The sequence below is a fragment of the Macrotis lagotis genome, chromosome 1 (genome assembly GCF_037893015.1).
Source record: "Macrotis lagotis isolate mMagLag1 chromosome 1, bilby.v1.9.chrom.fasta, whole genome shotgun sequence".
NCBI classification, from domain to species: Eukaryota; Metazoa; Chordata; class Mammalia; order Peramelemorphia; family Peramelidae; genus Macrotis; species Macrotis lagotis.
In genome coordinates this window covers 362,472,205-362,485,111 of record NC_133658.1, presented here as the reverse complement: position 1 = coordinate 362,485,111, position 12,907 = coordinate 362,472,205, and the positions used below count along the sequence as shown (strand labels likewise).

The 12,907-nt window shown below is 43.5% G+C and overlaps 1 protein-coding gene across 3 annotated transcripts in view; it reads left to right on the top strand.

Annotated features, from left to right (window-relative positions):
• Positions 1-12,701: 12,701 nt before the first annotated feature.
• The window catches only part of NSD1 (nuclear receptor binding SET domain protein 1), a 160,556-nt gene continuing 160,350 nt past the window's right edge, over positions 12,702-12,907 (top strand). For all 3 annotated transcript variants that reach the window (XM_074212296.1, XM_074212295.1, XM_074212293.1), the window contains exon 1: positions 12,702-12,904. The gene's annotated coding sequence lies outside the window, so the exon portion shown is untranslated. The remainder of the gene's footprint in view (positions 12,905-12,907) is intronic.

The window sequence follows — 12,907 nt, the reverse complement described above, 5'->3', positions numbered from 1 at the left end:
CTTTATGAGTCTTTGTTTTCTGTCTGACCCATTTTAATTTAGCAGACATTTAGTTCTGCTGGTGAGATTTCTCTATTGTCTGTTCTAAATGACCAATTTTCTTTGTAATTCTTTCCTCCCTGGACATTCCATTTTGTATCTCATTTCATGTCTTCGGAGTAATATTATAATTTTTATTGCCAGGATTGTTTTTATTTCCATCGGAAGCTTTCTTTGAACCTGATGTGAGGTGGCTAGACTCTTTAAGGTTTGCCCCAGGCATCTCTTAAACCAAGCTATTTCCTAAGAGCATTCTATTTGCCTCTGTTTTCTGATCTCATCAGATTCCACCTCTAGATTAGAAAGGTGAGGAGTCTGTGTCTGGGTTAAGCTTCATAACTGAATGTCAGTGGATATGACCTGACTGGTCCTGAATATGGTGGAGAGGAGATCCTCCCTTCAAGGGATTCCAGGGCTAGGCTTTACTTGGGCATGTTTTCTTGATAGAGTTCTCAGAGGGCAGACCTATTCCAGGCTGGCCTTTGCCTAGATCCTTTCTCCTGCCCCCAGGGATGAGCCACTGGTGAACAGATCCCATCTGAAACTTTCAAGGGCTATCCTGTATTCTGCCTTCCACCCACCAGGCTTATCTATCTCAGGGTCTTCATAAGATTCCAAGGATGTTCTATGAATCTCTAGGGTAAAAGAGTCTACAAGTGATTCTTCTCATTTCTTTTCAAGATTGGTCATTTCCAATCCCCACTAGCGGATTTATAGTGTGCATCTGGGATAGTCTACGTCTTCCCATTATCAGCCAACCCTTTTAGAAAACTTCCACAAAGAGAGTCTCATTTTACCATGTGAGCAGACCAGAACCAGTCACAGAAAGCCCACTCATTCTCCATAGCATTCCCAAGGCACTTTCATTTCCCTACTCTCCTGGAAACAGGAAGTAGGTTCCCCAATTTCTCTATGTGAAGAAGTATCATTAGAGTTACTTAACACAGGCACCAGACTCCCATTACACACTCATACACATTAGGAGAATCAGGAAAGGATTCATGCAGCAGATGGTCTCTGAGCTGTATTTTTTAAAAATAAATTTTTATTAATATCATTTTTACATCTTCTAAATTTCCTCTTGTATTTTTCCCACTCCCACCCCCAGAGAACCAACCAACAAATATTTTTAAAAACCTGAGCTACATCTTTAAAGAAGTGAGAGTTTTAAGACATGTAAGATCCTTGAAGGAAGAAACTGGTTTGCCTTATTTTTGTATACCCATTGCTTAGCATATATCATCATTAAGCACTTAATAAATCCTTTTTGATTAGGTGAGTTGGAGTCAGATTATGGAGGACTTGAAATCTAAACTATGGAGTTTAAATCTTATCCTAATCTTATCCTAAGTGGCATAGTGAACAGAGGATGGTGCCTGAATTCAAGGAAACTTCTTCTTGAGTTCAAACTTGACCTCAGATATTTACTAGCTGTGTGACTTTGGTCACTTAACCCTGTTTGCTTTAGTTTTCTCATCTGTGAAACAATATGGGGAAGAAAAAGGCCAATCACTCCAATATCTTTGCTGAGAAAACCCAAATGGGATTATGAAAAGTTGGACAAAACTGAACCACAAAATTTTGTCCTAGAGGCAGTAGGAAGCCACTGAAGATTTTTGAGCTGGGGACATTGCTTTTTTGAAGATTAATTTGGAAATTATTTTGTTGGAATTGGAGAAGAGAGACTTTACACAGTCTCCTCCCCTCTAAAGGAGAAGGATGTGACTCAGGGTCACTGGGTGCCAGGACTCACTCCCTTATTCAATCAATCATCCTTATAAGTGGTTTCAAAGACTATGTTTCCACCTAATATCAGGAAAAACTTTGATTAATAATTTTAAAAAAAGATCTTATTAGGTGACAACTCTGGCTTAACATTTAGTAATACATATTATAAAACACTTTATACACTTCTCTCATTAGATCCTCATACACAAGTGTATGGGGTAATATTTTTCTCCAGGGTGTATGGGGTTCTCAGGGAGGATTAGCACCTTTTGGTGTTTACCTGCTCCCAACCCTCACCTGTGGCATGAGCCATGATCACACTCTGGGAAAACTTTCTCAGCAGTTGGTTTAAACCAGGTTTAGGATAACCTAACAGGCCTCAAATCCATCAGTGAGTTGGGGGATGTCTACCCCAAGCATGGGAAGACTTCTCTTGGTGGAATAGGCAGTTGAGAACAATTTGTTCCAATGGCCATAAAGGTGACTGAAGCAGGCAATGTGGAACGCTTGGAGCTTGGTCAGACATAGAAGATGCCAAAGCATCTTCATTATATCCTGGGTCATCAACAGTCATCCTGACTTCTGTGCTGCCATTTCACTTCAAGGATTCTGGAAAAGAGAGTGAGGATGACTTTGTGTAATTCTGTCTCATTTAAATCCAACTACTATCTGATTTTCTATTGTTAGAATAAAGGCTTCATCTGTGGGAACACTTTTTCAGGAAGACAACATCATCATTCTAGCACCTTCCCCCTTTATTACCTCTAAATGATCACATTTTAAAATATAGTTGTATATCTTGTTAGTATTTGGTGGTTCACATACTGTCTCCTCCCTTATGTTTTGCAGTCTCCTAGGGCAGGGATTGTGTTGTGCCTTTCTTTGAATCACTAGAGTACATTACAGTAGGCCTTTAATAAATACTCTTCCCAGCAGATAGAGCATAGGTCCTAGAGTCAGGACCTGAGTTCAGATATGGCCTCAGACATTTAATACTAACTAGCTTTGTGACCTTGGGCAAGTTACTTAACCCTCTTGCCTCACAAAAACAAAAAATGCCTATTTAGTGTTGACTAGTTGACTAGAGCTAAACAATATTTTTGTCTAGGCCAAATATGGGGATGTGAGGAACAAAGGGGAGATATGGCAACAGAGAGGATGGCTCATAATCCACCAGTAGGTAAAAACATGAGAAAAGAGGGACGATGGATTTTCATAAATATTCGGGTCAGAAGGAAGGTAGACTCCAGGAATGAGACCTGAATGAATATGCTGAGAATGGGTTTTATCCTAGAAGGTGGTGTAAGTCAGATAAAGATGAGGGGGAAAAAAAGACTATTATAAATACCCAATTAATTAATAAGGGGCATCCAGAAAAAGAACTTATAAATAGAAGTAAGTATAGAATAATTACATATATATATATATATATATATATATATTTGTGTCTAATGGTGGCCATCTCTTGATCAGGGTGAGGGGGTAGGGAAGAGAAGAAAAAAAGAAAATTTACATGATAACTTTGTTGTATATTTAACAGGACTAGCAAATTATACATAGTAGATTTTTTTATTTTTATTTTTATTTTCATTATTTATTTATTTATTTTTAGGTTTTTGCAAGGCAGTGGGGTTAAGTGGCTTGCCCAAGGCCACACAGCTAGGTAATTATTAAGTGTCTGAGACTGGATTTGAACCCAGGTACTCTTGACTCCAGGGCTGGTGTTTTATCCACTGTGTCACCTAGCCACCCTGTTTTTATTTTTTTTATATTTAATATTTATTTATTCTCATTTTGTACAAATAATGTTTTTTATACATTAATAAAATATTCTTGTTTAAGAGTATACAAAATACCCCCTCCCCCCAAAAAATATAGACTTGCTTGAGCGATAAAGTAAAGGGGAGAGAAAAAAAAATAAAAATTTAAAAAAATAATAGTAATAATTGTAGGTATAGCCAGGTGGTGCAATGGACAGAGCACCAGCTCTGGAGCCATGAGCACCCGAGCCCATATCTGGCCCCGTACATCCAACAATCACCCAGCCATGTGACATGCAAGCCACCCCAACCCCACTGCCCTGCAAAATCAAAAAAAAGGAAAAAAAAGACCCAAAATAAAATAAAATAGTAATAACAGTAGGGGTGGCTGGGTGTCAGACAGAGCATTGGCCCTTGAGCCAGGAGCACCCAAGTCCAAATCCGGCCTCAGACACCCAACCATCACCCTTCTATGTGGCCCCAGGCAGGCCACCCAGACCCATTTGCCCTGCACCCTCCCCAAAATAATAATAATAAAAAATGTGCTTGAGTCTTTGTTCCAACACCAGCAACTCTGTTGCAGGTGGATCACATTCTTTATGATAAGTCTATGGCAAAAGTTACTTCCATATTTTTCCACCATTGCCATTGCTGATCATAACTCCCTCCTTTCGTATTTCTCCACTACCATGTACTATATTTTCTCTCTCCTGTCACTCTGACTCTGCTGTAGGGTAGCTGAGTGGCACAGTAGACAGATCCCTAGCCCTGGGGCCAAGAGGCCCCAAGCCCCCATACCACCCCTTAGGCCCAGCATCCACCTGGCCCTATGGTCCTGGACAGGCCTTCCAATCCCAGCCCATTGCAAGAAGTAAAAAAGAAAATGTGTTATATCTGACCACTCTCCCCCCATGGTCCATCCTCTCCTCCTCCATCACTCACATCACCCCCCTTCCCCCTGTCCCCCCCTCCTTCTTACTCCAGGATGTCTATACCCCATTGAGTATATATGCTGTTTCCTCTCCTAGCCACCTCTGATGAGAGCAAAGCTTCCCTCATTCCCCCTTGCATTTCCCCCTTCCACATCATTGCAATAGCTCATTGTAATAAAGAAAAATCTTATTATATGAAATATCTTGACCTATTCCCCCTCTCCTTTTTCTTTCTCCCATTACATTTCCCTTTTTACTATTGACTCCATTTTTACACCATATTTTATCTTCAGATTTAGCTTTCTCCAGTGCTTCAACTATAAAAGCTCCTTCTACCTGCTCTATTAACTGAAAAGGTTCATGTGAGTATTATCAATGTCATTTTTCTATGCAGGAATACATGCAGTTCATCATCAAGTCCCTCATATTTTCCCCTTCTCCTCCAATCTCTATGCTTCACCTGAGTCCTGTATCTGAAGATCAAACCTTCTGTTCAGCTCTGGCCATTCTAACAGGAACATTTGAAATTCCCCTGGTTCATTGAAAGTCCATCTTTTTCCCTGGAAGAGGACATTCAGTTTTTTTGTTTTTGTTTTTTTTTAGATTTTTTTTTTCAAGGCAATGGGTTTAAGTGGCTTGCCCAAGGCCACTCAACTAGGTAATTAAGTGTCTGAGGTTGGATATGAACCCAGGTACTACTGACTCCAAGGCCGGTGCTCTATTCACTGTGCCACCTAGTTGCCCCAGAGAACATTCATTTTTGCTGGGTAGTTGATTCTCAGTTGCATTCTAAGCTCTTTTGCCTTCCGGTATATTATATTCCAAGCCCAACGAGCTTTTGATGTAGTTGCTGCTAATTCCTGTGTGATTCTGACTGCAGCTCCATGATATTTAAATTGTGTCCTTCTGGCTGCTTGTAATATTTTCTCTTTGACTTGGGAGTTCTGGAACTTGGCTATAATATTCTTAAGGGTTGTTTTTTTGGGATCTCTTTCTCCGGAGGATCGGTGGATTCTCTCCATTTCTATTTTGCCCTCTGCTTCTGGGATATCAGGGCAATTTTCCTGTAGTAATTCTTTGAAAATGATGTCAAGGCTCTTTTCCTGATCATGACTTAAAGGTATTCCAATAATTTTAAAATTATCTTTCCTAAATCTGTTTTCCATATTAGTTGTTTTTTCAATGAGATGCTTCACATTTTCTTCTAATTTTTCATTTTTTTGGTTTTGAAGTATTGATTCCTGATTTCTGGTAAATTCATCAATCTCCCTGAGTTCTATTCTTTGTCTGAAGGATTTATTTTCCTCAGAGAGTTTTCTCATCTCTTTTTCCATCTGGCCAATTTTGCTTTTTTAAAGCATTCTTCTCCACAATAACTTTTTGAACTGTTTTATCCATTTGACCTAAGCTGGTTTTTAGCATGCTATTTTCTTCAGCATTTTTTTGGATTTCCTTGACTAGGCTACTGACTTCATTTTTATGTTTTTCCTGCATCTCTCTCCTTTCTTTTCCCAGTTTTTCTTCTAACTCCCTCATTTGATTTTCAAAGTCTTTTTTGAGCTCTGTCATAGCCTGAGTCCAATTTCTGTTTTTCTTGGAGTCTTTAGATGGAGGAGCTTGTGCTTCTTCCATCTTCAGATTGAGTGTTTTGATCCTTCCTGAGCTCATATGCAAAATATTTCTCAATGTTGTTCCTCTTTTTTCTCTGCTTGCTCATTTTCCCAGCCCAAGCCTGTCTTTTGGGGTGCTTCCTGAGCTTTTGGGACACTCCCACAAGAATCTCAGTATGTGAGGCTCTGTCCTCCTTCCTGGTATGTGAATGACCATATCTGCTCCCCTCTGCCATGGGGCTGCTTCTGTTCTTGGATCTAGGCCAGCTGTGTGCCCTGAGGGCTGGGCTTCATGTGCTCACTCTGGCAGAGGTCCCCCTGCTGTTCCCTCAATTTGTGCCCGGTGCTCCCCAGGGCATAGGTCAGGAAACACCCCCCACTACTGTGAGCCATGGCTCCCAGCGCCCTGGGGTTTCCTCTGGGAGGCTGAAGTTTTTTCGCTCTGGCGGGCCACCCCTCTGGTGGACTGCCCCTCCAACCCCAGGGAGCAGAGCCTTTCTGTTCTTTTCCAGGTTACCTTGAGTAGGAGAACTGCCTTACTGGGTCCCTCTGTGGGTTCTGTCTCTCGAAAATTTAGTTAGAGTCCTTAGTTTTGAAGATTTATGAGAAAGCACCTAAGACATGATCTGTTCTTTTCGCCATCTTGGCTCCACCTCCCCTACATAGTAGATTTTAAGTATCATGTTCAATCATCTTTTTTTTTTTTTAATTCTACTAAGTTACAGAAATGCTTGTTTTATTCCATAAATTAAATATAATTGGTTAAATGAAAAATTTTAATAGGCTGAAAGACAAAAGCATGGGAGTGGTAGTCAGTGGAAGGATCTCTACTTGTTGGTTAGTGTGTCCCATTCAAATCTTAGAACCCTAGGTATCAGTACCCTAAAAAAAAATTTCTATTTCCCCCATTATTATTACCAGTTTATTTTAAACAATATTCTTATGAAAGGGTGGCAACAAGAGCCTTGAATAAATCCTAGGTGTATCCTTTTCAGGGTAATGATTGAAGAGATGGAAAGGGCAAATGATAGGTATTATTTTTTGTTTTGTTTTGTTTTTTTAAGGAAAAAGAAGTCCTAGACACACTCAAATAATTGCTCAATAGGGTCTGTGCCTAATTTCCATCTCATTCATTCAGCAAACATTTTCTTGGGCCTACTAATGCTAAGGCCCTTGTGCTAGGCACTAGAGTAAATACAAAGATGAATGTATTAGTTCTTGCCTAGAGGAGGAAATAAGCTATGGACATAGACAATTATATTAGAACATCCCTGCTCTTTACCAGGCTGCTGTTGATCCTGGTATATCCTGAGTTCTCTTCTTCCTAACCATAATTTTTTTTCTTCCATAAATGTTTATTTAATTAAATTTTCAATGGAAACTGATTTTCCCCCAGATAATATATCTAACATTTCAGAAAGAGTTCATTTCTGGTTTAATATTTCCTTCAAACTATACTATTCTATCCCTTTCCAGCTTAAACATCTGATGTTTTTTGTTCCAACATTCCATTTTCTAAGGTACCTTCCCACTCAATAATGGTTTTGATCAACTATAAGCCATATAACTCTATCTTCTGCAGTTTAAAGCTTTCTAAATTTCACCTAAATAAATTAGTCAGGGTAACATAGCAACCAATCACAAACAATTGAGTTTAGCATGATCTACTTTTATAGTAAAAAAATTGTACAAAGGTTGTAGTTTTTCATCATTCCTCTATTTAAAAATTTTTTTTTTCAAAAGAGCAGATGTTGAAGGGTACCTTTATCAGGGGAGCTGTTGACATATCTTTGAGATTTTGGTATCACTAGACATCTAATGGCCTCTGGAGGAACAAATTCAGGTATATGTGTCTTTCTGTACTTTTTTCCTCTTCTCATTTTTAGTTTCTCCTGATGAAGTACAGACCTTCGAGATCTGATTTTCCTCTGTTTTAGGGCTAAATTTTCGAGTTTTTTGTCATAATTTTTGTAATTTTTTTAGTTTTGGTTGGTTTTAGTTTTGACATTATGAATTACATTTTCTCTCAATTTTGAACCACTCTTGTTTCTCTGGTATAGATCTAACTTGGCAATATTAAATAATTTTTGGTTAAAAAACAAATACTAAAGATTTTTCCCTTGTTTCTCACTGTACCTACAGACTTATCTTTAAAATATATATCACAATCTTTCTTTTCATAGTGATGAAAGGGACTTGTGAAGTCATTGACTCTAAACATTTTCTTTTACAGAGGAGGAAATAGGATCAGAAAGGATAACTGACTGAACTTATGGGTTACATAGTTAATAAATAACTGAGGCAGTATTGGAACCCAGTTCTTTCTAACTCTAACACTCTATATACTACAGCATCTTGCATCTCTGTTTTCCAATTTCCCAAAAGGATTTCCACATCTTTAATTATTTTTGAACCAATCACTTCTTTCTGGACTCATTCCGTTTCCTGCAAAATGAAGGATTTAGGGAAAATAAAGGATCGCTGGTCCCTTTCGGTTCTGACATTTTATATTTTTATTCAATTCATTTCAAATATTTATTTGGCATCTATTCTGTACTTTCATATATTTTAAATGAGCAACTAAGAATATTGCAATCTATCATGTGCATGGGTTAATCGAAGTGAGGGAGCTGTAGCTGTCTCTCCCAGAGGCAAGCTGGAGTACATCTGCCCATTCCATGTACCAGAGGCAACCTTGAAGAGTTGGGTCATCTCTCTTCTTTCCTGCCATCTGTGTGAGCCCTCTGCTAGCTGTGTTTCCCCATTTGGTAATTCCTCATTTGCTTTAACCACTTAACATTAATTGGCCATTTTAATTTACTTATTTATCTGTTTGTTTATTTTTACAAAGATATATTTATTTCAGAGGCAGAGCAAAGACAAAAGTACCAAAACACCTCATCCACCTCTGGGGTAGGTCATACTCTCCTCAGTCTCTAGGGGGATAAACTTAAACCTTAGCTCAGTTCTTAACATTACATTTACCCAGGCAGGGGTCAAGCCCAGCTAAGGCTGCCAGGTGAGTCCTTCCATTGGACTGTGGTCCATAAGGTCACTTCAGAATATTGCTGTTTGCTCCTCAGAGCCTGGACTCTGCCCTGGCTTTAAAACCTGGCCTGGATTCTGATTCTCAGGTTCCTATGGATCAACCTCCTGACCTTTGGAACTCCCAAGATTGTAGACAACACTCCCTTTGGAAGGAAAAGAAGTGAAGGAAGAGATCAAGGTCTGGGGTTCATTGCCCTAGGGTACTCTAGCCTCAGGAGAGGAGGCTGTAAGACCTTTGGTGTCTCTCTGGGTGCTGTGGGCCAAAGTCACCAAATTCAGCCTAAAGACCTGGTTGATGCTGGCAAGCCTTTCAGAGGATGCTGATAAATTCTAGTTATAAGGTCAAGTGAAAACATATCTTCCTGGCCAGGGAGTTTGTCAATTGAGACAGGTTACAAAATGCTCAAGCCTACTCCATACATAGTCTCTCCAAAGTTTTCTCCTTATTTCTCTCCCTCCCAAATGGAGATTGTATCAGCTCAGCCAAGTCATCAAAGTGAAGATTTTTTTTAGCAGGTATTTGGAGGTTGGATTTGGAGTACTGTGTTCAAAGGTACCTCCCAGCTTGGTCATTTTTCTATTCTATATTCCTTCCCAAGTCCAGTATTTTGCAGTTCTAAGCTTTACAAGGTCAAGCTAGAGTTAGAACCACAAAATGCCAGTCCTGGAAGGGATTTCAGAAGCTTTTTTTAGTCCAATTTATTGGCCATTGTTCCTTCTCCCCTTTGGAAAGATGTTAGAGGGCATTAATCTAAAGGGGACCAATTCTTTTTTTTTTTTCCTTTCATAAACAGTCCAAAGAACAAGGTGAACAAAGAGTGTTGTCCTTTTAAGCCAGGAAAGGGTTCTTATTTTTTTTTTTGTATGTGTCACATATGACAGTGGAATCTATGTACCTCCTTATAATGTTTTAAATACATAATACAAAGAAAACTATATTGAAATACGATAATTAAAATATTTTAAAAAAAATTCATGGCCCTCAAAGAATCCGTGTTAAGCAGTTACCTTCTCCACTCAGCTTATAAAGGAGAGAGGTTGCAAAGAATAGGTGTAGAGACCATTGCTTTAATGAGTATTTTGAACAGCAAGTGAATTCACAGTTGGGAATCAATGGATCCTAGGCCCTTAAACCTTGAAACTTGTCCAAGGAGACACCTCAGGACACCTTCCCAGAGAAAGAGGATGAAACCCAGGAAATCCCTGGGTTCCCTGAGGCCTAGTTCCATGCTGCTTGGTAATGCCAGGGGAGAAAACATGAAAGGGTGGAGGCTCTGAGGAGCTTCCAAGCTTCCCTTTATAACTATTTATCTTCTATGACTAGGTGCTAATCTAAGCTGGGTTTTTTTTTTTTTTATCAGTGGGAAGAGTACAATTTTTCCCAGGCAAATCTTAAATTGATGACCATATTTTTGGCCCCACAAAATGAATATTTTTTTCTCAAAGTATACTTTATTTTTCTTGAATTTAGACCTTGAAAGCTATACATAGAGTTTTGTTTTCCTAAAGCAGCACAGCATAACTATAGTGGAAAAAAGCAGCAAGTTTGGAGAAAGGAATTTGAATTCTTGATCTGTTTCCTATGGGACAACTTATATCTCCTGCCCAGGCTGCAATCTGTTCATTCATAAAACAAAAGAATGATAGTAGGTGAACTACACATCTCAGATCCCTAGGCCCAAGCTGTGAAATGCAGGTTGTTTGGTGGTCAGTAAGCATTTTGCTAAATCCTGGGGTGGCAAAAAAATAGTCCAGGTCCTCAAGGAGCTCACATTCTAATGGGCAGGACAACCTCTCTTAAGGATCAACAAGGGAAAGGGTCACAATATACGTGCATCTGATCTTTTCAGTGATATAAAAGAGGGGTCCCAACATATGTGCTCACCTGATGTGAGGAAAAATGCATACAACATGCAAGATCATGGCAATGAAATCTAAGGAAAGGAACATGAGATCATTCTAATGCTGGATGAAAGAAAGGGATAATTATTTTAATAACACAAGAGGGAAAAGGTTCCCATGTATGACTGTATATGATCACTGTAGTGTTGTATTGGGTAAAGAACACACACACGACCATTTTAATGACAAGGAAAAAGGCAGAAACATGTGAGGTTACTCTGAAGAGGAGGAAAAGTGAGCAACTGGCATAGAAGGACTGTATGGTTGCTATAATGGCACGTAAGGGAAAGGAGGGCAGCACATGTGATCGTTTTGATGACACAGACACGAGGGAAGACGCGCGACCCGCACGGCGGTTCTGCTGATTATGATTATTATGGATGTATTCCATCTCTGTGGGAAAGAATCTCTAAGGCTGGCCTTTCTAAACACTGAGAAACAAGGGCCGCGGGCACGTGGGCGGCGCAGGCCCGGGCCCTCTCCGCCGCTCCCCATCCGTAAAGTGGGGACAAGGGCCCTGGCACGTGGCGCCGGGCCCAGCGCTCCCGCCGCCTCCACCAGGATCCTCGGGCCGCGGATCCATTCCTGACTTTCCAGGCACATGACTCAGCAGCGCCGGCCTCGGCCGGCCCCCTCCCCCTCCGCTCCCCTTCCCTCGCCCTCCCCTCGCGGGTCTCCGCGTGGCCCCGCCCTCTCCGCGGCTCTGCGGCCCCCGCAGCCCGAGCGGCTCCAGTGCCTGGAGCGGAGGACCCCTGGCGCGGGGCTGCCCGGGCGCTGCCGCCGCCGCCGCCAGCCGGGAGCCGGAGCCGGAGCCGGAGCCGGAGCCGGAGCCCGGGCCGGCGCAGGGCCCCGCCGCCCGCCCGCCCGCCGGGGTGAGTGCGTCGCTCGGGGCCCGGCCGGGTGGGATGAGCCGAGCCCGCGGCATGTGGGCACTGCCGGAAGTGGAGCGGTGCCCGAGTCCGGGGCGGCTTGGGATCCCGGGAGACGGGTCGGGGTGGGGGCCGGGCCGGGGGAGGCGTGTGCGAGGGCCGCTCCCCTCCCCGGGAAGTCATGGGAGGGCCCGCGGGGACCGCGCCTTCTGCAAGTCTGGCCCCTGGCGGGGCACAGGGAGAAACTGAGGCCCGGAGAGGGGGAGGAGCTTGGCCGCGGTGCCCGGCGGGGGCGGTAGCGGAGCCGGCCTCCGCGGCCCCGCCTGAGCCGGCCTCCGCGGCCCGGCCTGGGCCCGCGGTGCCGCCAGGAGCCTCCCGCCGTGCCCCCGAGCGCGTGCCGCGGAGCCGGCGTGGAGAAGGCCGGCGGAGGGGCGGCCAGCGGCGTGACCTTGGGCAGCGGGCCTCAGTTTCCTCGGCCATAGATGGCGAGAGCACGGCGGCAGCCCCGACGCCCGGCCGGGCCAGCGCTCCCCGAGGGCTGCCGAGAGCGGGAAGCGCTTTAGACGGGCCGCCGGAGCCGGGGCGCGGACCCGCAGCTCCCGGCCCCGGCCCGGCCCCGGGCGGACGAGACCCGGCCCCTTTCGCTAATCGATCCCACCTCCCCGGCCGGGCCCCTCCCCTCCCCTCCCCCCTCCCCCACGCGGCCCTTCTCACGCTCTCCTCCCCCCCCCAGATCAGAAACTCTCGGAGGGCAGGACCCCTTGCCTTCGGGAGTTTAAAACCTCGGCTCCGGGTTCGAGGCGGCGCCGAGCTCCTCCGCGGCGGAGCCCCCACGGCCCAGGGAGCGGGCGTCCGCGAAACGGTTAATCCTCTCCCCAGCAGCCTGCGTGCCGGGCGATGACTCCCCGGGCCGGGCCCAGCCGAGGAGCCAGAAGAGACTTTCACTACTTCCCCAAAGCCCTTGTTGAACTGCGGACCCCTTCTCCCTGCCAGAACCCCATAGGGCCTTTGGCTGAGTA